A 21,708-nucleotide genomic window follows, 5' to 3' on the forward strand; every position below is an offset into this window, starting at 1 on the left:
TATTCTATGTCTCTGAGAGAATGAGGAATAGAAAAGCAAATAGAGAAGACCACCTCAGATAATAATATACCCAGCAACCAGTACTTTTGTAAAGTCAAAAAAGTCAATATTTTAGGCTTGGTGGACCATACAACTTCTGTTGCAGCAGTTCAACTTTGAGTGCAGAGGCAGCCTAGACAGTAGAAAAATTAGCATGCCTATTTTCCAATTAAATTTGGACAACAAAATTTGAATTTCATGTAATTTTCACATCATGAAATATTCATTTAAACAATCTCCCCCAACCTCTTAAATATGTAAAACTATTCTTAGCTTACAGGCCATTCAAACACATGGAACAAGCTGATTTGGCCTGCATGTAAGTCTGGCCTTTTATAGAAAAAGTTTACTGACCCCGGATAGAAGCTCTGAAGGAAATTAAACAAGCCTGTGTGACTAGTGAGTGACTGGGGGTGGGGTGGGGAAGGGTTGCTAAGTGAGGGAGGCCTCATCGGCAGACGGGTGTGAGTAGTCCTCTGAAAGATGGAAGAGCTTCTCTACCTGTAGAAATGAGTGCCTGTGTTCCCCAGTATTGAGCTTCCCCCCCCCCACATAACAGTCATTCTTGCCTTTTATTTTGTTGCTTTCCTCTTATTGGATTTTAAATTCTACCCTTTTCTAGAATTCAGGACTTGAAAGAGATCTTCTCACCCAGTTCTTCTTTCCTAAAATGTTCTTTGTGATTTTTCAGTCTCTGAACACCTTTTCTGACAGAAAATTCATTTTAGACTTAATTGTTAGAATATTTTTCTTGTAGGATTTGACTTTCCTGTCTCAAGTAAGCCTGCAGTGGAGTGGTGCTTCATTCCAGGATTAGGTCCTCAAATTAGTGCATGGGGCAAGGCAAAAATCACTTAAGGTGAAAACTGTACTTGAAAATTTCTTAAATTGCTCAAATAGTGTGCGTGTTTTTGTGTTTATAACTGTATAAAGCGTTTACTTTGTTTTGTTTGTTTTTTGTGGTTTTGTTTGGTACTAGAGATTGAACCCATTGAACTATATCCCCCATTCTTGTTATTTTAACTAAGAGTCTTGTTAAGTTGCATAGAGTCTCACTGAGTTTCTGAGGCTCCCCTTGAAGCTGTGATCCTCCTGTCTCAGCCTCCCAAGTTGCTGGGATTACAGCCCTGCACCACTGCACCCAGCTCCTGTATAGTTTTTATGCACACTAAAGCCTGAGAGAGAGACACTGCACTCTACCAAAGGAAGGAACAAGGGGAATTAGTTACGTAGATATCTAGGCCTATAAACTATTTGCTCTTCAGAGAGTGAGGGATAGAGAAGAATTCTAATATGTTCCTGCTTCCATGCAGCATCAAATTCTCTTTTTACATTAAACCTTTACTACATTAATGTTTATAGATGTACTGTGAATCTTAAACAAGCTAATATATAGGAAAGGATGTGGCACATACAGTGTAGCTGCTAGCCTGTTTGCAGGATCTGAATCTAGATTTTTGCTTTATTGGGTTCACATATGCACCATCCTTTGAAAAGTTGTGGAGAAGAACTTGGCCACCTGCTTCCTATCTTTCCATATTGGCATTTCCTGTTGTGGCTGTAATGAACAGCTGTCACTTTCTTTGTCCTTGAATGTGGGCACATTTCACCAGAGGTCAGCTTGTAAGTTAAATGGGTATATGATGTAACCATTTTTTAACCATGTGACCCTTAAAGTATTTGAACATTGCTATTATGTCCCTCATTTAAGGCTTTATTTTTCAGGTCTAAATTTTTAAATTAAACCTCTTTTAACTTTTTCTTATCTCCCTTCTGGTTGTCCTTAGGAGTGTACCTGTTTATCTTCTTTTTTACTTTGGTACCCTGCAGTACATTTTAAGGTACAAACTCAAGTTTTCTTTCATCCTTGAAGCCTTCCTTCACAACTCTTTTCCTCCTCTGTGTTTCTAATATGCTTTTAACTATACTTCTCATTTACTATTTTCTTATTTCTGTATCTTTCATGAGTATCTGTCTACTCACAGTGAGACTGCAAGGCAGAGATCATATTTTAGCATCATTTGTGTCCTAGGTGCACTAAGTGAAATTATAAGTATATAGTCCATCATGTGTATTTCATTTTAAAAAATAAACATTAAGAACAAATGTTTTTAGAACAGTGTTAGATTTACAGAAATGTTATGAAGATCACCAGTGAGAATTCCTGTCTACCTTGCACCCAGTTTCCCCCTTTTTAAAAACATATCAATGTGGTTCATTTATCACAATGAACCAATATTGATGCATTATTACTAAGTCCATGCTTTATTCATATTTCTAGTTTTTCCCTAATGTCCTTTTTCCATTCTAGGATCCCATCCCATCCAGAGTACGTTTTCACAGTCATATTTCTTTAATTCCTCTTGTTTGTGAAAGTTTCCCAGACTTCCCTTGGCACTGTGGGTCCCTCTTTCCTTACCCCCAGTACCAGAGATTGAACTCAGAATGCTCTGCCACTGAACTACATCCTCTGTTATTTTTATTTTGTATTTTGAGACAGGGTCTTGGTAAGTTGCTGAGGCTGGCCTTTAATTTAAGATCCTCCTGCCTCAGCCTCCTAGATGTGCACCACCATCCCTAGCTTCTACAAAAATTTTGTTGTTCAGATTGTTCTATCTTTGGCCACTTGTCTCTTCTTTGTGACATACTCAGTCATTGTGTGTGTGTTTTGGGTTACTCTCTTGTCAGTGTAAGATGCTTCTGGGTTCATTTTGCATATTCTCTGCTCCAGTCCTATAATCAGTCATTTCTCCAAGGAATCCTGATTGATTTTATTGGAGAGTGGTATTAGAAGGCAGGGTCTGGGTGTTGGGTGTGCTTGTTGCTACCAGAGTGTAATTGCTTCTAGGCTGTCTTCAGGTGACAGATGAAGGAGCTATGTGTGTGCATATTCACCTTTTAATTTCATGTATCTATAGATATTTGTGTATGTTACTGTCTACATTGATATGAAGCTAAGCATGAGTTCATGATGTCTCCAACTCTTAATTGCCACATGGACAATTCACTTCTGGCTTCACAGTGAGAAACCTGGCTCGCACTGTGCATGCACTGACTTAATTCTTCAATTCCAGTGTTCACCTACTGTGGAGTCTGGGAAACGACTTTCTCAGCTAGAATAATACAGTGCTCCTGGATAGTTCCTTTTGCCTTTGGTCTCACAGACACTGCTCATTTTCAGTCTTTCTTTCTTTCTTTCGTTCTTTCCTTTTTTTAATAGTTGTTGATCAACCTTTACTTTATTAATTTTTATGCAGTGCTGAGAATTGAACCCAGTGCCTTACACATACCAGGCAAGTGTGCTACTCCTGAGCCCCAGCACCTCCAGTCTTTCTTAGGACAGCACTTGTTCTTCTTGCTTCTTCCTGAGTCTGTGTCATGTAGTTGTGAAAGATTTTGATTGTGTGTGTGTGTGTATGTGTGGTGTGTGTGTGTGTGTTTGTGTGTGTGTGTTGGTGGTGGTACTGAGAATTAAATCCAGGGGCACTCTACCTCTGAACTACATCCTCAGCCCTTTTTGTTTTGAGATGGAGTCTGGTTAAATTGCCCAGGCTGGCCTGGAACTTGCGATCTAGAGTTGCTGGATGGCCTGCATCATCATGCCTGACTGACTGAGATGCTTCTGTCTGGTTCTGTACTCCATGTTGAGATGCCCATACTTTCTAATTCCTTAAGGGTTTGCATTCATTTAGGTTTATTTTTTTTATTTTTTATTTGTCTTTTAGTTGTACACAATACATTTATTTTGTTTATTTATTTTTATGTGGTGCTGAGGATCGAACCTAGGGCCTCGCACGTGCTAGGTGAGCGCTGTACCGCTGAGCCATAACCCCAGCCCTTAGGTTTACTTTTTATGCTATCAAGTTCTTTAACTTTTGATAGCCTTTCAGTAGCTCACATTCACCATTACAGAGTAGTTTCACAGCACTAAAAAGATTTGGGTCACACCTGTTTGCTTCTCCCACAACAGCTGTTGGCAGCCATTCGCTGATCTGTTTATTATCTCTATAGTTTTGCCTTTTCTAGAATAACTATGTTAAAAATTTTAAGTGTTTTCCTTCCTTCTTTCTTTTTTAAACTAGCAAGGCATTTTTTCAAGTAGTGGGAAATACAAATACTAACATTTGGAGCTGAGTATGGTGGCCATACCTGTCATCCCAGGACTCAGGAGGCTGAGGCAGGAGGATCACAGGTTGAAGGCCCTATTCCTATCTCAAAATAAAGGTCTAGGGATGTAATTCAGTGGTAAATTGCCCCTCGGTTCAATTCCCAGTACCTTAAAAAAAAAACCAAACAAATCTGCCCTGAACATTGTTGTGTACTTTGTTTGAACATATGTTGTCAATTCTCCTGCACATGTAACCTGTGTATTTCTTAGGATAAATTTGTTGTCTTATAAAGTGGAATGTTACCCAGTGTTTTGACTTGGGGTAAAATGCTGGAAGATTGCTACTTCTCCCTGACATGGTATTCAGTGACTACTGAATTCACGTAGTTTTCTTGTTGTCTTGACTCCCATTTTATAGAATGGAGAATTTTGGTTCAGATGAGGTAACAGTAGGTAGACTTCCTCTGGAATTCTGTCACAGAAACATCCTGAATTATGTATCACTCAGTTTTCTCTCTGAAAATAGCAAATGATCTCTCACAAGAAGTTGTAAATAAGATCTACTGGTGAAGCTGGGTGTGGTGGCACATGCCTGTGATCCCAGCTCCTCAGGCTACCACAGGAGGATCATAAGTTTGAGTTGCCAACTAGGGCAGGCTTTTTTTTTTTTTTTTTTTAATTATTTTTTTTTAGTTGTCAGTGGACTTTGTTTATTTATATGTGATGCTGAGAATCGAACCCAGTGCCTCACACAAGCTAGGTAAGTGCTCTACCACTGAGCCACAGCCCCAGCCCAACCAGCACATACAGAAACCCTGTCTCAAAAATCTAAGAGGCTTGGGATGTAGTTCAGTGGTAAAGTTCCTGAGTTCAGTCTCCAGTACCAGGACGAAAAAGAAAAGAAAAGAAAAAAAAAAGGTTGTTAATGGTCTTAAGGAATTTCACTGTAGGAATTGTATTTCTCATTATGTATTCAGAGGGATAGTAGGCAGGATTCCCATCCTGTAATCTGTTTGGCATCAGGGATATTGTATTACAGTGATTTTATTCTCACTAACCACATTTCCCCTGGTGTTTGAACTATAATAGTGTCAAATATTGTTGTTTTTCTTTTCCTGTTTCAGCCTCTGACCCTGAAGCTTCATTTTGAAGCTTTTGCTTTGACAAATTCATTTTCTTCAGGAAGACTTGGCAAAAGTTTTCTCCTCTTGCCAGTTTGGGGCATCCTGACCAATTCATTGAAACTTAATGTTGTTTTTCAGACTTCAAAACAGGGAACATTCTTTGCTATCCTTGTAACTCATTTCTAAGTGACTTCTGGGTTCCCTGGAGACACTGAAAACTAGGTAGATTATATATTGACCACCACCACACTTGCTCTAAAGGAATTTCTCTATAGGCAACCCCTTCAGTTTTTTTCTTTTCTTTTTCTTTTTTTTTTTAATCTTTTTTTAGATGAGGGTCTCACTTTATTTCCCAGGCAGGCCTCCAATCCAAGATCCTCCTGCCTCAGTTCCCCGGTAGCTGGGATCACAGGCATGTGCCATCATGCCCAGTTCTGTAGGCAGTCCCTTCCGAGGCGTGTCAGACCAGTGCCTGTATAATAGAATGTGGGGATGGCTAAAGAAGATTTTAGTTTTAATTTTATTTCTTCAAAAAATGGACTCTATTCAGACAAGTAGCTAGCTTGTACCTTAGAGCTTTTTTTTTTTTTTTTTTTTTTTTTTAATAAGGTGCTGCAGCAATTGAGCCCAGGCCCTTGAGCATGCTGGGCAAGTGCTAGAGCACTGAGCGACATCCCCAGCTCATAGAGCTCCTCCTTCTAAAAAAGGAATGATATTGATTCTAATTTATAGCAAAGTGTGATGGTAAATGAGTTCCATTAATCACAATATTTTGAATTTTGGAAGATGGGCATATTGGCAGATAGTTTATTGTAATTTTTTTTCTTTTTGCAGTACTTGGAATTGAACTACCACTGACCCAGATCTGTAGCCCTTTTTATTTTATTTTGAGACAGGGCCTTGCTAAATTGCCCAGGCTTGTGATCCTCCTGCCTCAGCCTCCTGAGTTGATGGGATTACAAGTGTGCTTCACTGCAGTTGGTTTGTGAAAATTCTTCAAAGTGCTATTTTTTGTAATAATGTGTCATTATAATAAAAATCCCTGTCTCTGTGTGTGTGTGTGTGTGTGTGCGTGTGTGTGTGTGTGCGTGTGTGTGTGTGTGTGTGTGTGTGTGTATTTATCATTTCCAGGACTCTTCATTCTTTTGTGTAGTTTCAGGTTTCTGTGTGATATTACTTTTTTTTAGTTGTAGATGGACTCAATACCTTTATGTTATTTATTTCTTTTTATGTGGTGTTAAGGATTGAACCCAGTGCCTCACATGTTCTAGGCGAGCACTCTACCACTGAGCCACAACCCCAGCCCAGAGGACTTCTTGTAATGCAGGTTTGCTGGTGATGAATCCTTTTAGCTTGCATTTCTGAAGGCGTGTTTAATTTGCCTTCATTTGTAGGCACTATGTTCATTGGGTATAGAATTCTAGGTTGATGGATTTATTTTTTTAGCACTTTAACGATGTTGATCTGCATCTGCTCTTCATGGTTTCTGAGAAGTCTGCCGTCACTGGGTTTACTGTTTCTTCCTGTGTTCATGATGTGTGATTGTTTTCCTTGGGCTACTTTTATTTTCCTTTCAAAGATTTTTTTTTTGTAGTTAAATGCACATGATGTAAAATCTGTTATATTAACCATTTTCAAGCATACAGTTCATTGGCATGAAGTACACTCTTAATGTTGTAGCCATTCTTATATCCACTCCCAGAACTCTTTCATCTTGCAGAGTTAAAACTTGGTACCTAATAAACTCTAATAGCCCAATTCCCATCTCTCAGCTCCTGGCATTTACCTGTGAATGTGACTACTCTACGTACTTCATATAAGAGGAATCAGACAGTGTTTGTGACAAAATAATGTACATAATGTACTCAGGGTTCATTCATGTTGTGGCATGTATAAAAATTTTTTTCCTTTTAAGACTGAATAATATTCCATTATATATATATTCCACATATACATATATGTATATTCCACATATATATATATATTCCACATATACATTTGCTTATCCATTCATATCCATTCATTCAGGATGAATGCTTGGGTTGCTTCCTTATTTTAGCTGTTAGGAGTAATGCTTCTGTGAACACGAGTATGCAAGTATCTCTTAAAGACCCTGCTTTCAGTCTTTGGGTATGTAACCAGAGTGGAATTGTTGGATCATGTAATAATTCTGTTTGTGTGTGTGTACGCATGTGCATACATGTATATTTTCTTTTTCTGTTTTGATGCTGGGGATTGAATTACATTCAATTTTTTTTTGAGAAACTGCAGTATAGTTTCCCACAGAGATTTTACCATTGTACCTTCCCACCAATAGTTCACAAGGGTATCCGGTTTCTTCACATCCTCACCAATACACACATATTTATATTTTTTTATAGTAACCATCCTAATTGATATGAGGTGGTTTTGATTTGCATTATAATTCTGATTTGCATTTCTCTGTTGGAGGTTTTGAGCATCTTTTTATGTATTTATTGGCCATTCTTGTATCTTCTGTGTTAGAAATGTCAGTTCAGGTCCTGTGTGTCTGTGTGTGTGTGTGTGTGTGTGTGTGTGTGTGTGTGTGTGTGTGTGTGTTTTTCAGTGATGGCAATTGAACCCCAGGCCTCACACGTGCTAGATTCTTACTTTCCCACTGATTAACATCCAGCCTGGTTTTCTGTTTTTGAGTCAAATTGTTTGCTTTTTGTTGTCATTGTTGAGTTTTAAGGGTTCTTTGGATATAAATCACTATTTACATATACGATTTTGAAATTTCTCCCATTCCATTTTCTTCTGGCTCCTTTTAAGATTTTTCCTTGTCTCTGATTTTAAGTAATTTGATTTTCATGTGCTTTGGTGAAGTTTTAGCTCTTTGCACATGTTTTATTTTGACATTGGTGTGTATTGAGCTTTTTGAATCTGTGATCTTACAGTTTTCATCAAATTTGGAAAATCTTTGGTTATTATTTCTCTCATTCCAGTTATACATCTCCTGCTGGAGATCATCCCATAGCTCAAGGGTGCTCTGCTCTTTTTCTCCTGTCCTGTGGTTTTCTCAGTTTCATTTTGCTTAGTTTCTCTTGCTGTGTCTTTACATTTACTTCTCTTCTGCGTTAACCCCATGCACTGTATTTAACTTCAGCCTACTAGGCATATTCTGCAATCTGGAGTTTTCTAGAAGTGCAGTGATGTGGTAGATATCAAGAAATTAACGGAATTTGTTGCCAAAATAGAACAGATTTCTAGTTCTATACGATCTCCAATAAAGGTGCCCCAAACCACTCTGTGTGTTAAATTATCTTTGATGTCCCTCAGTTTCCATGTTGTTTCTCTGCCAAACCCACATATGCATTTATTGGCATGATTAGGCTACCTTTTCTGCTGACATAGTCATTCCCATTAGTATTTGTTCACTGTTTATTTTTAAAGTACCAGAATGCTTGGTCTGCTTGGCAGACTACCTACATGTACCTATGCTTGTTTGTTTGTGGGATACAACTATCATCTTGCTATAAAAAACATGAAACAGATTTTCATATTTTATTTACCATCATGCTTATTTGTTAGTAACCAGAGAGTTGGATTACCTTCTGAAATATCCCTTTGGTTGTTGCTGTCATTGATAACCCCCCCAGTGCCAGCTGACTTGGCTCTTTGTATTGCCGCTGTGATCTTTTAATGTTGGCTAATATTAAGTTGAAAAATTTTGCAGCCTGAAAATTGGTAATTGTTTATCAGCCAGTCATTTGCATTCAGTAGAATTTCTTTCTCCTTCTCTTGCCCCTCTGTCCCAGCAGGTGTTCCCCTCTGGAGAAGACACACCCACAGTTAGTACTTCCTTCAGATGTTGACACTTGGTGAACAGCTGCTCTTGGTCACAAGATTTAGAAGACAGAGTCCATCCTCCCAGATTGGATCTCTTTTTGTATGGATCTTCTATTTCTATGTCTTTTTTAAAAAGAACTTTTTTGGGAAACATTTTTGATTACAACTGTTCATCCTCATCTATGCAAAGAAAGGAAAGATATTGCTGGGATTTTGAGGAGGTATGTCTTTTTTTCTTCTGCAAAAATCACATCAGTGAGGCACTGACAGAAGTACAAAATAATGACCCAGCCATGACACCTTCCTCTCTTTCAGTCACTGTGACAATTTCCTTTCTCCCATTTTCATTTTTTTTCTATAGCTAAACAAGAACTTTTTTTGACCATATACGCTATATTAGCTCATTTCTTAACATTCTTGCTGAATGTTATTCAACACTGGATTAGACTTAGAAGTAACAGGAAGCAGTTTGAATCTTAATTCCTTAAGTTGAGATTCTGACTTTGATGAACTTTATTCTCATTCTGCATAAACTTCAATGGTTTGGGCAAAAGTCGTATCTACAGCATAATAGAAGGATATATGATTTTATGGTTTGGTTCAGTTTCATTTGCATAATTTGCATGAGGAAGTGTGATAATGTTGATTGTGAACTAAAAATTGAGAGTCTTCAGACTTCAGTTTTGACATTATTACTGCCATGCTTTGAGAATTCAATTATATATTTGTTTTCTAACCTCTAAAATGGGCAAATTGTTACTTGTTTTATGTGTCTCGTAGGGTTGTTAAGAATCAAGTGAGGGGCTGGGGTTGTGGCTCAGCAGTAGAGTGCTCATCTAGCATGGGCAAGGCCCTGGGTTCGATCCTCAGCACCACATAAAAATAAGAGAATTAATTAAAGTTATTGTATATATTTAAAAAAAAAGAATCAAGTGAGAAAATGTCATCAATAGGAAGGATCGTTGCTGCATTGTGGAGCTGTAGGCTTGTCTGTTCTTTTCACACAAAGCCTCAGCTTTCTTCCTGTCGCCTTTCTGATGGTATAAGCCTGCTGCAGTCTTGAAGCAGACTGCTAAATCTCCATTCTTAATCATGGGTGCACAGAAGTTTTTCTAGTGCTTAAGTTTTTACCGAATAGGTGCTCAAGTGTACTGTAGTTTGAAGAGTGGATTTGTTGAATGTGATGTTAAGAAAAGGCACCTTTTTAATAAGGAACCATTTATGAAGGTCTAGCAGACACTGCTTTGAAGAGGAAACTCATTTGTTTTATTATTTTGTGTATTTGACAACTTTTGAATGGTCATTGTGTTCTGGGTACTGACAAAATTCTTTGCTTCTGTAGAGCTTATATTGTATGTTATATAGGGACATAGAGTAAATAAGGTAAAGATTAAATGTAACAATGCAGCTTGTAAACTTTTTTTAAAAAGTCTATTTGTTTGTTTTTACTGGTGCTGAGGATCTAACCCAGGCCCGAGGCAGGCGCTCTACCACTGAGCCCCAGCCCCAACCGGAAACATTTGTTTTAAATTGCTTATGCTGGCCTTGAACTTGTGATCTTTCTGTCTCAGCCTCCTGAGTCATCGGGATTAAAAACTGCCTCCATCCCTGCCAGTTTTAAAATTTATGACAAGGTCTAGTGAGAAAAGTAAGAGCAGGAAAAGGTTCTGTTGAGGGAATCAAGTGATTATAGGTGGCACAGGCCTCACAGATGACATTTGAGTATAGGCTTAGCAGAGGTGAGGGAGTGAGTCACACAGATATAAAGAGCCCTCTGGACAAGGCGAATGGCAAGTGTCAAGGCCCTGAGGCTGAAATGTGGCTGAGGGATGACTAGGGTGGGGTGAGGGTGGCTGCTTTCTTTTGTGGTGCCATATTGAAAGGCTTTTAAACTTTAGCATGCTCGTGAATTACCTTGGAGATCCTCCTTTAATTTAGATTCTGATTTCATAGGTCTGAGGTGAAGGGGAGCGCATTTCCAATAAGCTCCCTGGTGCTGCTGAGGCTGCTGTTGCTTTGTGAGACTTGAGCTTTTACCCTGAGTAAATGGGAAGTCTTTGGAGGTTTGGGGTAGTTGGACGACATGGTCTGATTTCCAATTTGACATCATCCCTCCTATGACTGCTGTGTTGGTGGTCATCGAACTGGTGGTTAGATGCAAAGGCAAAAGCAGGAGGACCACTTAGGAGTTTGTTATTATAATTGAAAGAAAAAAATGACAGTTTGCACCAGGGAGCGCACACCTGTCATCCCAGCAGCTCAGGAGGCTGAGGAAAGAGGATTGCGAGTTCAAAGCCATCCTCAGCAACAGTGAGGCGCTAACCAACTCAGGGAGACTCTGTCTCTAGATAAAATACAAAATAGGGCTGGGAATGGGGCTCAGTAGTTAAAGTGCTCCTTGTTTAATCCTTAGTCTCCCCCCCCCCCCAAAAAAAAAGACTGCAGGTTTCACTAGAAGGTATCAGTGACTGTGGTAACAACATAGTCTGATAGTTTTCAAGTGTAGTCAACAGGTTTCATGGGTAGATTGAATAGGTGCTGTGAAAGAAAGTGGAGTTGGGGCAGATCTTGGAGTATGTGGTTGCTACTTGTTGAGATGGGAAAGACTGAAAGAAAAACAGGTTTGGAGGGAAGAGGTCTTTCTGGAAATGAATGGTAACGATGGCCGATGGCTGCACAAGATTATGAGTGGACTTGACGGGACTGCACTTTAAGCTTAGCAGTGGTTAAGATAATAGATTTTACATCATGCACGTTTAACCACAAAAGAAATTTTGAAAGGAAGTAAAAGTAGCCTGGGGACACTACTACAGGTCATGTGCAGAGTTAGAGACAGTCTTTCAAGACTCTTAAAGATGTCCTGGGGACATGTTTTCTTCAAAGAATGTTAGAGTTTATAATTTTACACTACATAATACAGAGTATCATGTAGAAGGTGGAAAGCCAGGTATGTGGTGCACACCTGTAATCCCAGCTACTGGGGAGGCAGAGGCAGGAAATTCAAGGGAGTCTGGGCTACTTGGGGAGAACTGTCTCAGAATTGAAAATGAAAAGGGCTGGGGTTGTAGCTTAATGACACACCGGGTTCGATCCCCAGGACTGTTTAAAAAAGAAAAATAGTGGAAGGTGGCAGGGATTTGTGTATTATAACTAGGTTTAGGGGCTGGGGATAGGGCTCAGTTGGTAAAGCGCTTGCCTCACACGCACAAGGCCTTGGGTTCAATCCCCAGCACCACAAAAAAAAGAAAAAAAAAAAAACAACTAGATTTAGTTTCCAGTTACTGCTGTTTGCTGTGTGCAGTGGGAAATTTATGAGATTTAATTTTCCTTCTGCTCTTGCGGACAATATCTACGTCCCAGAGTTTTGTACACTCCATATAATTTATGCTAACTTAATGCCTGGCACGTAGACGACATAAAATTAATGCCAATTCTTTTTGGTAGCAAGTATTCGGACAGCATTGCTTACATTTTTCTCTTTTTCTGTTTATACATTGCAGCAAGGTAAGCTGGGAGGTTGGTTATATCAGCAAATCTGCTGTGTCTTTGAGCTTTATAAACATAAACTGGAAGTTGCTGCTTGTGTGTTTCTTCTGCACCATGACCAGGTTCTTCAGCTGTCCAGCACCCTGCTAGGTGTCCAGCAATTCCATTTAGTTCTGACACTGTCTGCCTGTAGTTGATCTCAGATCTCACAAGTTAAAGGGCTGAGTCCCACAAACTTTAGATGCCAGTAACTAGTCCCTGGCCACCCACACTTCTGTCCACCTTGGTTGCAGATTCAGGGGTTCCCATACTTTCCCTGAGGTTCATAATCGACTAGAAGGACTCCTAGAACTCTGGGAAACACTTTGCTTAATGTTTACTGATTTACTATCGAGGGTATAACTCAAGAAAAGAGAGCCCGGGCAGGGCGTGGGTGGGATGCAGCGCTTCTATGTGCCCCTCACCCTTGTGTTCACCAGCTCAGAAGCTCTCAGACCCCATCATTAGTCATCTCCAGCTCCTCTCCCTTCTCCAGGGGTTAAAGGTTCAGGACAACTGTCCAGTCTCAGGTTAGCTCTCTTGGCAACCACCCCCATTCTGAAGCTATCTGGAGGTCTACCTAGAGTCACTTCATCAGTGTGAACTCAGTGTGGTCAAAAGGAACCTGAATAACAAGATGGTTCTATCACTGATGAAATACCAAGGGTTTTTAGGAGCTGTGTGCCAGGAACCCAAGGGGGAAAACCAAATTTTTCTTAAACCACACTACTATTACTTAAAACTGGATCTTGCTTTTAGGCCAGAGGGCTGGGGGGAGAACTTCAGTGTTGAATTTCTGTAGGCCATTGATAGGTCCTTTATTTGGTCATGGCGCCACTGCTTGGATTGTTGGTAATGTAAATAACATTTGTCTCTGAGATCCTTAGAAGAAAGGTGTGAGAGTCTTTATCAAATTCCAGTATCCAGTATTGTTTCTTTTTGCTTAGACTTTTGTCCTCAGATGGCTGTACTCTAATCCTGTGACGGAGCTGATTCTGCAGTGTGATGTGACAAAAACAGATCACTTTTCTGACAGGAACGAGGCTCATTTTTCTTAAACTATTGGGTCATGAAATTTGGGTTGAAATCCCTTTTGATGGTCTTAGTCTTTTCTTTTCTGTGATACTAGGGATTGAACCTAGGGTCTTCAGCTGGGATTACAGGCGTGAACCACCATGCCTGGCTCTTAATCTCTTTCATGGTAAACAGTATGTGAATTTCCATAGTCAAAAGAGGAGAAAGATGAATTCTTTGGAATTTCTAAAGTCTTTCCTGCTGGTACAGGTCCCTCTTCCTCCATCTGCCTGTTTTAATATGCTGAGTGAGAGAGATATACATTGTCTTGTTCAAATACAGGAGTTTCCTTATGGTATAAGCCTTAAATTAATATTTTAATCTGTGAATGTGTGTATTTTACTGGGAATCAATCATAGGGCCTTGTGTATGCTAGGGAGGTGCTGTATCACTAGGCTGTATCTACTCCCGCCCCCACGCCCCCACTTTTTAATATTTTTTTTAGTTGTCAATGGACCTTTATTTTATTTATTTATATGTGGTGCTGAGGATGGAACCCAGTGCCTCACACACATTAGGCAAATGCTTTACCAACGAGCTCCAACCCCAGCCCCTCCAGCCCTTTTAATATTTGAGACAGGGTCTTGTTGTGATGCCCAGGCTGTCCTGGAACTTGTGATGATCCTGTTGAGTAATAGGATTAGAGGCATGAGCTACACTCCCTGGCTTTAAATGTTTTAAAATATCCAGTGTACAAGAGCAAGCTCTAGTCTCACCTAGTACCTAGCAGAGTTCTTGGCACTTATTAGGCATTCAATAAACATTTTGCTCTGCTAAGAGTTTCAAGTGTCTCTTCTAGTCTTTGTATGGTCTACCTGTGTGACCAAATGGAAATCCATTTCTTATTTCGAAAATCACTGGAATCCTGTTTTACTCTGATTCAGTGACTCAGATCATTCTTATTCTTATTTTTAAAAATGTGCCTTTCCTGTGGCCTTTAAGTCACTCTGTTGAAAACAAGCAAGTGCAGAGTCATCATCAGATAGGTTGACTTGGGAAGTGTTGTGAAATTACTTACCCTGTGTGGCCTGTTATTAGCTTAGCTCTTTGTTCTTTATTTGCTCTTGAAGAATAGCTTTACATTTTCTATCTGTACCAGTTTCAGGCCAGATATTTAGAAAACAAGTAGATTTCTTAGCACCTGCCCAGACAGGATAGAGTGGAAGTTTCAGAGGCTGAATTTTTTCCCCTATATGCTTAAACAGTACCTTGTGCAGATGGTTCATGGCCATGAGAAAGACTATTATTTGAAAAAAGTTTTTCTTAAGACAGGTTTAGAAAAATCTGGCCAGTTGAGCAAAACTTTTCACATTTTTCATGTATTTTCCTATGTTTTTACATTTCATATTTGACAGTGATTGTAAGTATTCTGAAGAAGTATAGCATTATGATTGTCCAATGTTGAATCTGGTTTTATTTCACATTTGCTTGATTTTTTTCTCTATTACTTAGAGAATTAGCATGCTCTCAAATATTGTGAAATACAGTTGTTTTGTTTCCACCTTGCAGAAATAACTTTTCCTCCATGTTTTGGTAGTTAGGATTTTCTTTGCTGCACCCTAAAAAGAGACAACCATTAAAAAGGAGGAGAGGACCCCTTCCCCAGATTATTTAATGCCTTTAGACTTAAAATTGATGTCACTGTTGAGAGTCTCATTGTTAACATTCTTCTAAGTCTAATATCCGCTAGTTCAAAGAAAGCTGCATACTATACTTTTTTTTTTCTGGTATCCTGGAGAGCAATTCCTCCTCCTGAAGGCTCAGTTGAGTCTGCTGAAACAAATGGACAGTAGGCAGATTAACCAGTGAGCAGCGTGCACGTGCAGTGTGCAGAGGAGCCACCAAATAAAGGGATAGATAGCTGACGGGGGAGGCTGATGGGTACCCTCATCTTCACAGAGGAGAGGTAGCTGGGCTATTTTAGAGGGTAGATCGTGGTTTTTGGATACAGAATGAACCTGCAGGACAGACTGTGACTTGGGATCAAGTTCCTCTGGGCTATAGGTGTGGTGTTTGAATTTTAGTCTCCTCTTCTGTGGTCTGACTTTAACCTTCCTTGCTCAGTGACATTTCAGTAAGAAGACTGGAGGCAGTTGTGTTCTTTGGTGGATCCAGTTTTTAAGTAGACCTCCAGAGAAAGCCTACCCTTGCTTTCTCTTTTTCTGCTGGTGGTCTCAGCATGAAGTCTGAAGCAGTGTGTGTGCAGCATGCATTCTCATTCTCTCTCTCTCTCTCTCTCTCTCTCTCTCTCTCTCTTTCTCTCTCAATACTAGGGATTGAACCCAGGGGCTGTTAACCCTTGAGCCACTTCCTTAACCCTTTTCATTTTTTTAAATTTTGAGATTGGGTCCCGCCAAGTTGCTCAGGCTGGCTTTGACCTTGCCTCTGGGATTACAGGCATGTGCCACCACACCCAGTTGAAAACTGCATATTTTGAGGTATTGTTTCCTGAGCCCAACTGTGGTGTGGAGGCAAAGGAGGGTTAGGAAGCCTCATCAAGGATGCAGCTTTAGACCTGCCATTGAGGGAGTATTTACTGATGCCAACCCTGCTCAGTTTTGTTAGGAAGTTGGGATTTGACATGTCACTAGTCTTCAAGAACCTTACATTCCAGCAAGGAAAGAGGAAACCATTAAGAATAACTATTAGAGGCCACATGGTTTGTATGATGGAAATGCAAAAAAAGGAGACCTGGTGAATACTGAGGTGGGTAGAAAGGTGTTGATCCGTGGCCTGTATTTACATTTGTTCAAACATATGTTGGAGAAAAGGGATGACATCGTTCATATGAAAATCAGCATGAACGACAGCACAGAGACAGACTCATCTTACACTGCATCTACAAAATGAGCCTAACTCATCCTTGACCTTTTGAAGATACTGAGTAAGGTCAGTTTAAAATCTGAACTGAGAAGGAGAGTTGAAACAAAGGAGGGCTGGCTTTCTTTCTTTCTTATAGAATGGTTTTTCTCATTTGATTTTTTTTTTTTTATTCATCGGTGGGCTTATGCAGGTGAGGACGGTGGAAGTGTCAAGATGTTCTAATCCTGAAATTGTGTGAAAGAAATATATTAAAAAAATTGTGTCATATGCTGAGAATATACATCTGTGAAAATGCTGTGAAGAAAAATTTCTGTCTCAGTTAGGTGTGGAGGTGCACACCTGCAGTCCCAGCTAGGTGAGGGGTCCTGGAGTCCAGGAGTTCAAGCCCAGCCTCAGCAATACAGCCAGACCCCACTACAAAACAGAAGCAGAAAACTTCAGAAAAGGAAATGATTGCTCTCTTAAGATATCTGTTTTTTCAAAAGTCTTTCAAGTTTCAAACTGGAACTTTAAAAAAAAATCAGCATGTGACAAACTACTTTATGATAATTTGCCAGTTCATAGTCAATAAAACCAGTATGTGCGCTTTATGTCTTTATTGCAGATAATGCTAATGTATTGAATTTCTGTCTTTCCTGTATGTGGGAGCCAAGAATTCTGTCTGTAGCAAATAGTGAAACTACAGAATACAGCTGTGGCCTCGGTGTACCATTAGGAAGCAGATGAAAGGCGGAAGACTCTGAAGCATAGAGTGTATTTATTTCATAATCTAAATTTAGAAATCGGTGGGGTAAAGGTCAGGCTAGGATGTGAAGTCATCCAGAATAGTGAGTGCATTCCAATTTGATCTGCATCTCCTATTCTGCTGTTGATTAAGAGCAGTGAGTGTCCTTAAAATATGGTGTGTGGTAGCTGCGATCTCTTATATAAGCTTTGTATGGCTGACTCCCAAATCTGCATCTTTTGCCTACCATCCTACTGCCTGCTGGATAGCTCTCACCCCTCTCCCTCTCTCCCTTTCTCTCTCTCCCTCCCTTTCTCTCTCTGTTTTATCTCCCATCTCTGCATGCCCATGTACTTCTGCCTCCTCAGGTTTTGCTTATCTTCTTCAATGCCTCATCATTCACTTAACCAGTACATAAAATTTGGAATCATCTTTGATTTCTTCCTCTTTTTTTTAACTTCTCAAATATTTTTTACTGAGACTTTAGAATGTTTCTTTGTTCACACGTTTACTTTGTTTTATTCTGACTCATCTGTTGAGCCCCTTTTATCTATGAGGCACTGTACAGGATACTAGGGATGTAGTGAAAAATAAGACATTATTTCCTTGTAGAGTTTATAGTCTGAGCTTTCTTCCTTTATTTCCACCCCTGTTGGGTACTGGGGTAGCCATCCTTATTGCACCTAGTTAAAAACATAATATATGCTTATTTTAAGAAGTGCAAGAATAACAGAAATGTATAGCACTGCAGGATACTTTAGCAAAACTATAGAAGGAAGCCCAAGGTGGCACTGTAATAGTTTTTAGAGGGAGCATGAACTTGAGAACTTCTTTTGCATTCACAGTTAGTTCTGGGTGAAAATAAACTCATCTTTTATAAATAAGAACACAGCATTTTAGCTAATATCTAATTTCAGTATATTTTCATCAATCCTAAAAGAAACCCTGTATGCATTGAATAGTCATTTCCAATTTTCTCTCACCCTAGTCTTGAATAAACACTAATCTTTTTTTTCTTTTTCTGGGATTTGCCTGCTCTGGATACATCATATAATCGGAATCATGCATTGTGAAGTCTTCTGTTATTGGCTTTTTTCAATTTGCATATTTTTAAGGTTTATCCATTTTGTAGCATGCATCAGAATTTTTTTTTGTTGTTGTTGTTGCCAAATAATATTCCATTCTGTGCATATGCCACATTTTGTCTGTACATTTATCAGTTGATCTACATTTAGTTTGATTCCACTTTTTGGTTGTTAGGAATAATGCTGCTGTGAACACTTATGTGCAAGTTTCCAGGCACACACATGTCTCCAGCAGTGGAATTGCCGAGTCTTAGGGTGCCTCTTGTTGAGCATTGTGAGCATCTGCCAGACTGCCAAAGTGCTTGGGCCACTGTACCTTTACCTTTGTTATATTTTGACTTAACTATTCTAGTGGATGTGAAATGGGTGTGGTTTTCATTTGCATTTCCCTAAAGACTAGCAGATGAGCAGTTTTTAAAGGATTATATTAGCCATTTGCATATTTTTGGAGAAATGTTTATTCAGATTCTTTTTATTAAATTAGGTTTTCCTAATTATCTTTTTCTTTTAATTCTTTTTTGTAGTTGGACACAGTACCTTTATTTTATTTCTTTATTTTTGTGGTGCTAAGGATTGACTACATATAGGTGGTTGGAAAAACTGTTTTGAGTTCTAGATAGTCTACACATTCCTAGTTCAATAGATTAAAGTTTTTAAAAAGTGATTTATTTTCTTTTTGATATAAAAGTAGTAACATGTTATTGCTGGCCTACTTGGGAGAAGGATCGCAAGTTCAAGTTCAGCCTGGGCAACTTAGACCCTGTCTCAAAATAAAAAACATTAAGGGCTGGAGATGTAGCTCAGTTGTAGGGTGCCCCTGGGTTCAATCCCCAGTACTGTGCTAAAAAACCAAAATTAAATAAGTAAAGTAATAATATATTTGTTATAGAAAATTTAGGAAAGCCTGGGTGTGGTGGCACATGCTTGTAATCCTAGCAGCTCGGGAGGCTGAGGCAGGAGGATTGCGAGTTCAAAGCCAACTTCAGCAAAGGCGAGGTGCTAAGCAACTCAGTGAGACCCTGTCTCTAATAAAATACACAATAGGGCTGGAGATGGGGCTCAGTAGTCTAGTGCCCCGGAGTTCAGTCCCCAGTATCCCCCACCCCACCCCACCCCAAAAAGAAAGAAAATATTGGAAAAGGCTCGGATAAATATTAATCAGAAAGCTATCATTTCTCATAATTTTCAGCAATAACCAGTGTCATTTTGATACATGTGTAGGTTGTAGTCTCAGGTGCATACTGCCTTTATACATGTATTTGATGTGGATGGTAGTGTGCATACTGCTTTTTTTTTGAACCTGTTCCTTCTTAATGAAGGTAAATGGGTGGGAAATGTTCAGCTGTTTAGCATATGTATTTTTTAAGATTATTAGATAGTCATCAATTAAATCAACTATTGGTGATTATTTCCTGCTTTGTTTTATGTCATCAAGTGTTTTTGTTAATGCCTCAGACATTGTTTTTTTCAGTTGTCATTGGTGATTGAGAAATTAAAAATCACGCAGTTTTACTGGCATAGGGAGGCAAACTGCCCTGTATCCTCAAATCATGGGTGCTAGACTATGGTGTGCTTGTGATTAATGGAAAGTTCCTTTTTCAGGCAAGCAATGGGAGGAAGACAGTGTCAAATTACTTTTGAGAAAAACAGTTAAAAGGTATTGTATCTCTGTATTGTTTTTCAAAACATGGCTACAGTGACCAGGAACTGTGACTTTGACACATCACCTTTTTCTCCTTATCAAAGGTTTAAATGTATTAGAGTAGAATATTGAAAATATTGCATGCAGGGTTTATGGCAAAATGAGGGAAATGAAACTATGGAGAAATCAGGACCTTAATAGAAATTAGCCGTGGACTACAAGATTGTTTTGTTCTTAGATTACTTCTATATTTATTTGCCTCAGGTTATTTTTCTGTCAGTTTACCAGCTACCATGTTTGTGTAAGTCATATTATTGCTTTGATAGTTGGGAAGAAATAAAAAGTTTTTGCAGATATGCATATCTTTAAGCTTGTTTAAGATTGTTTCTAAGATCATCAGTTACTGCGATGTATGGCAACTGAATATCTAATTTTATAAGAAACTGCCACACTTCTCCAGATCAGCTTTATCCTTTTACACCCCTGCTATCAATATGAGATCACCAATATTCTCTTATTCTTTGTTCATTCTTTTAGTATGTATAAGTGGTGTTAATGACAGAAAACTTAAGAAAAATTTATGTAGGAAAAAAATCATTAAATGAAAGCTCTGTGCGTTGACATTATTTTCATATGTGGTTATTCTCAGAAGAATAAAATTAGTTGTTCTAGCTTGTTTGCTGTGGCAGTGTTTCATCGACCTTGTTTGAAGAGACAACTTTGATGATTGAGTTAAGCGGGAAGATGAAGAGATGGTTTCTTGCTCTTTAGTTGTCATTTCTCTGGAGATTTATTTTTTCCCTAAATTGTTAGTAATGGTGACAGTACAGCTTCTGTTTATAATAGGATTTTAAGGTTTTTATTCCTTTTTACATTGTCATGAATTCCAGCAGCCACCGTTTTTATGTGTTAGAATTGTTCAGATACCATTGAAAAAACTTTGTTTACCATCAAAATAGGCAATTCCCCTGAGCAACTATATCCATACTCGGGCTTTAGAATAGCGCTGTGAAATAGCGAGGGGGTTTTTTAGGCCACGGAAGCTATCCAAGAATTTTGTGAATAAGGCTGCGAATTGACCTTGCCAGAACTCATGGGGAAGATGTCCGTCTTGTTTTGTGTGGTGGAACAGGGTTTTCATCCAAACATTGCCCTGGTTTCTTCTCCTTTTCCCACTGAGCTCCCCCCACCACCACCCTTTTAACTTACTTTTTAAGTGTCTAAAGATTTTAATTTCTTTAAATGTTATTTTTTGATCGACTTACATTACAGGATAAGTTGAAGAGGTTCCGATTTCAAGACAAATGGGGGTTTTGTCTTTACATGGGGACTTGACAAGGAGATAATAAAAAATACTAGTTATTGTGTTATGAAGACTGCAGTCAAACAGATTGAGATTGCTTTATTTTTAGATTATTCAGTGAAGTTTGAGTTTTTGATAATTTCTTCATGTAAGTAGGACACAATCAAATGAAGGCCTTTTGTAAATAAATTTCATATGGCAGCTAAAGGGATCCTGTTCAAGGAATCAAAACATGATCCTCACTACGATCACGACCAGGGAGCATGGCCTGGTGTTGAGCGTTTCGTGTTTGCTGGCAGTCACCTTCTGGAATGTCGCGAACTGAGCTCAGGGACACTCGCTCCACCACGGAGCTCCAGCTCCAGCCCCTAGCAGCTGAACTTTAGTGTAGGCTATCTGGACCATGTTGGAGGATTCTTGGGCATAGTACATTTTTATTGAGCCCCCTAGA

At 39.1% G+C, this 21,708-nt stretch overlaps 1 protein-coding gene across 6 annotated transcripts in view; it reads left to right on the top strand.

The window, feature by feature from the left end:
- Positions 1 to 21,708, top strand: part of Tmcc1 (transmembrane and coiled-coil domain family 1) — a 164,303-nt gene that overhangs the window by 2,235 nt on the left and 140,360 nt on the right. For 3 of the 6 annotated variants that reach the window (XM_078033424.1, XM_078033428.1, XM_078033427.1), the window contains exon 2: positions 9,054 to 9,302. The exons of 2 other annotated variants lie outside the window; for them this stretch is intronic. The gene's annotated coding sequence lies outside the window, so the exon portion shown is untranslated. Of the gene's footprint in view, positions 1 to 9,050; positions 9,303 to 21,708 lie in introns of all 6 variants that reach the window. One more of the 6 variants, XM_078033425.1, reaches the window with a different exon arrangement.

The sequence above is a fragment of the Ictidomys tridecemlineatus genome, chromosome 16 (assembly GCF_052094955.1).
Source record: "Ictidomys tridecemlineatus isolate mIctTri1 chromosome 16, mIctTri1.hap1, whole genome shotgun sequence".
In the NCBI taxonomy this organism is placed as follows: domain Eukaryota; kingdom Metazoa; phylum Chordata; class Mammalia; order Rodentia; family Sciuridae; genus Ictidomys; species Ictidomys tridecemlineatus.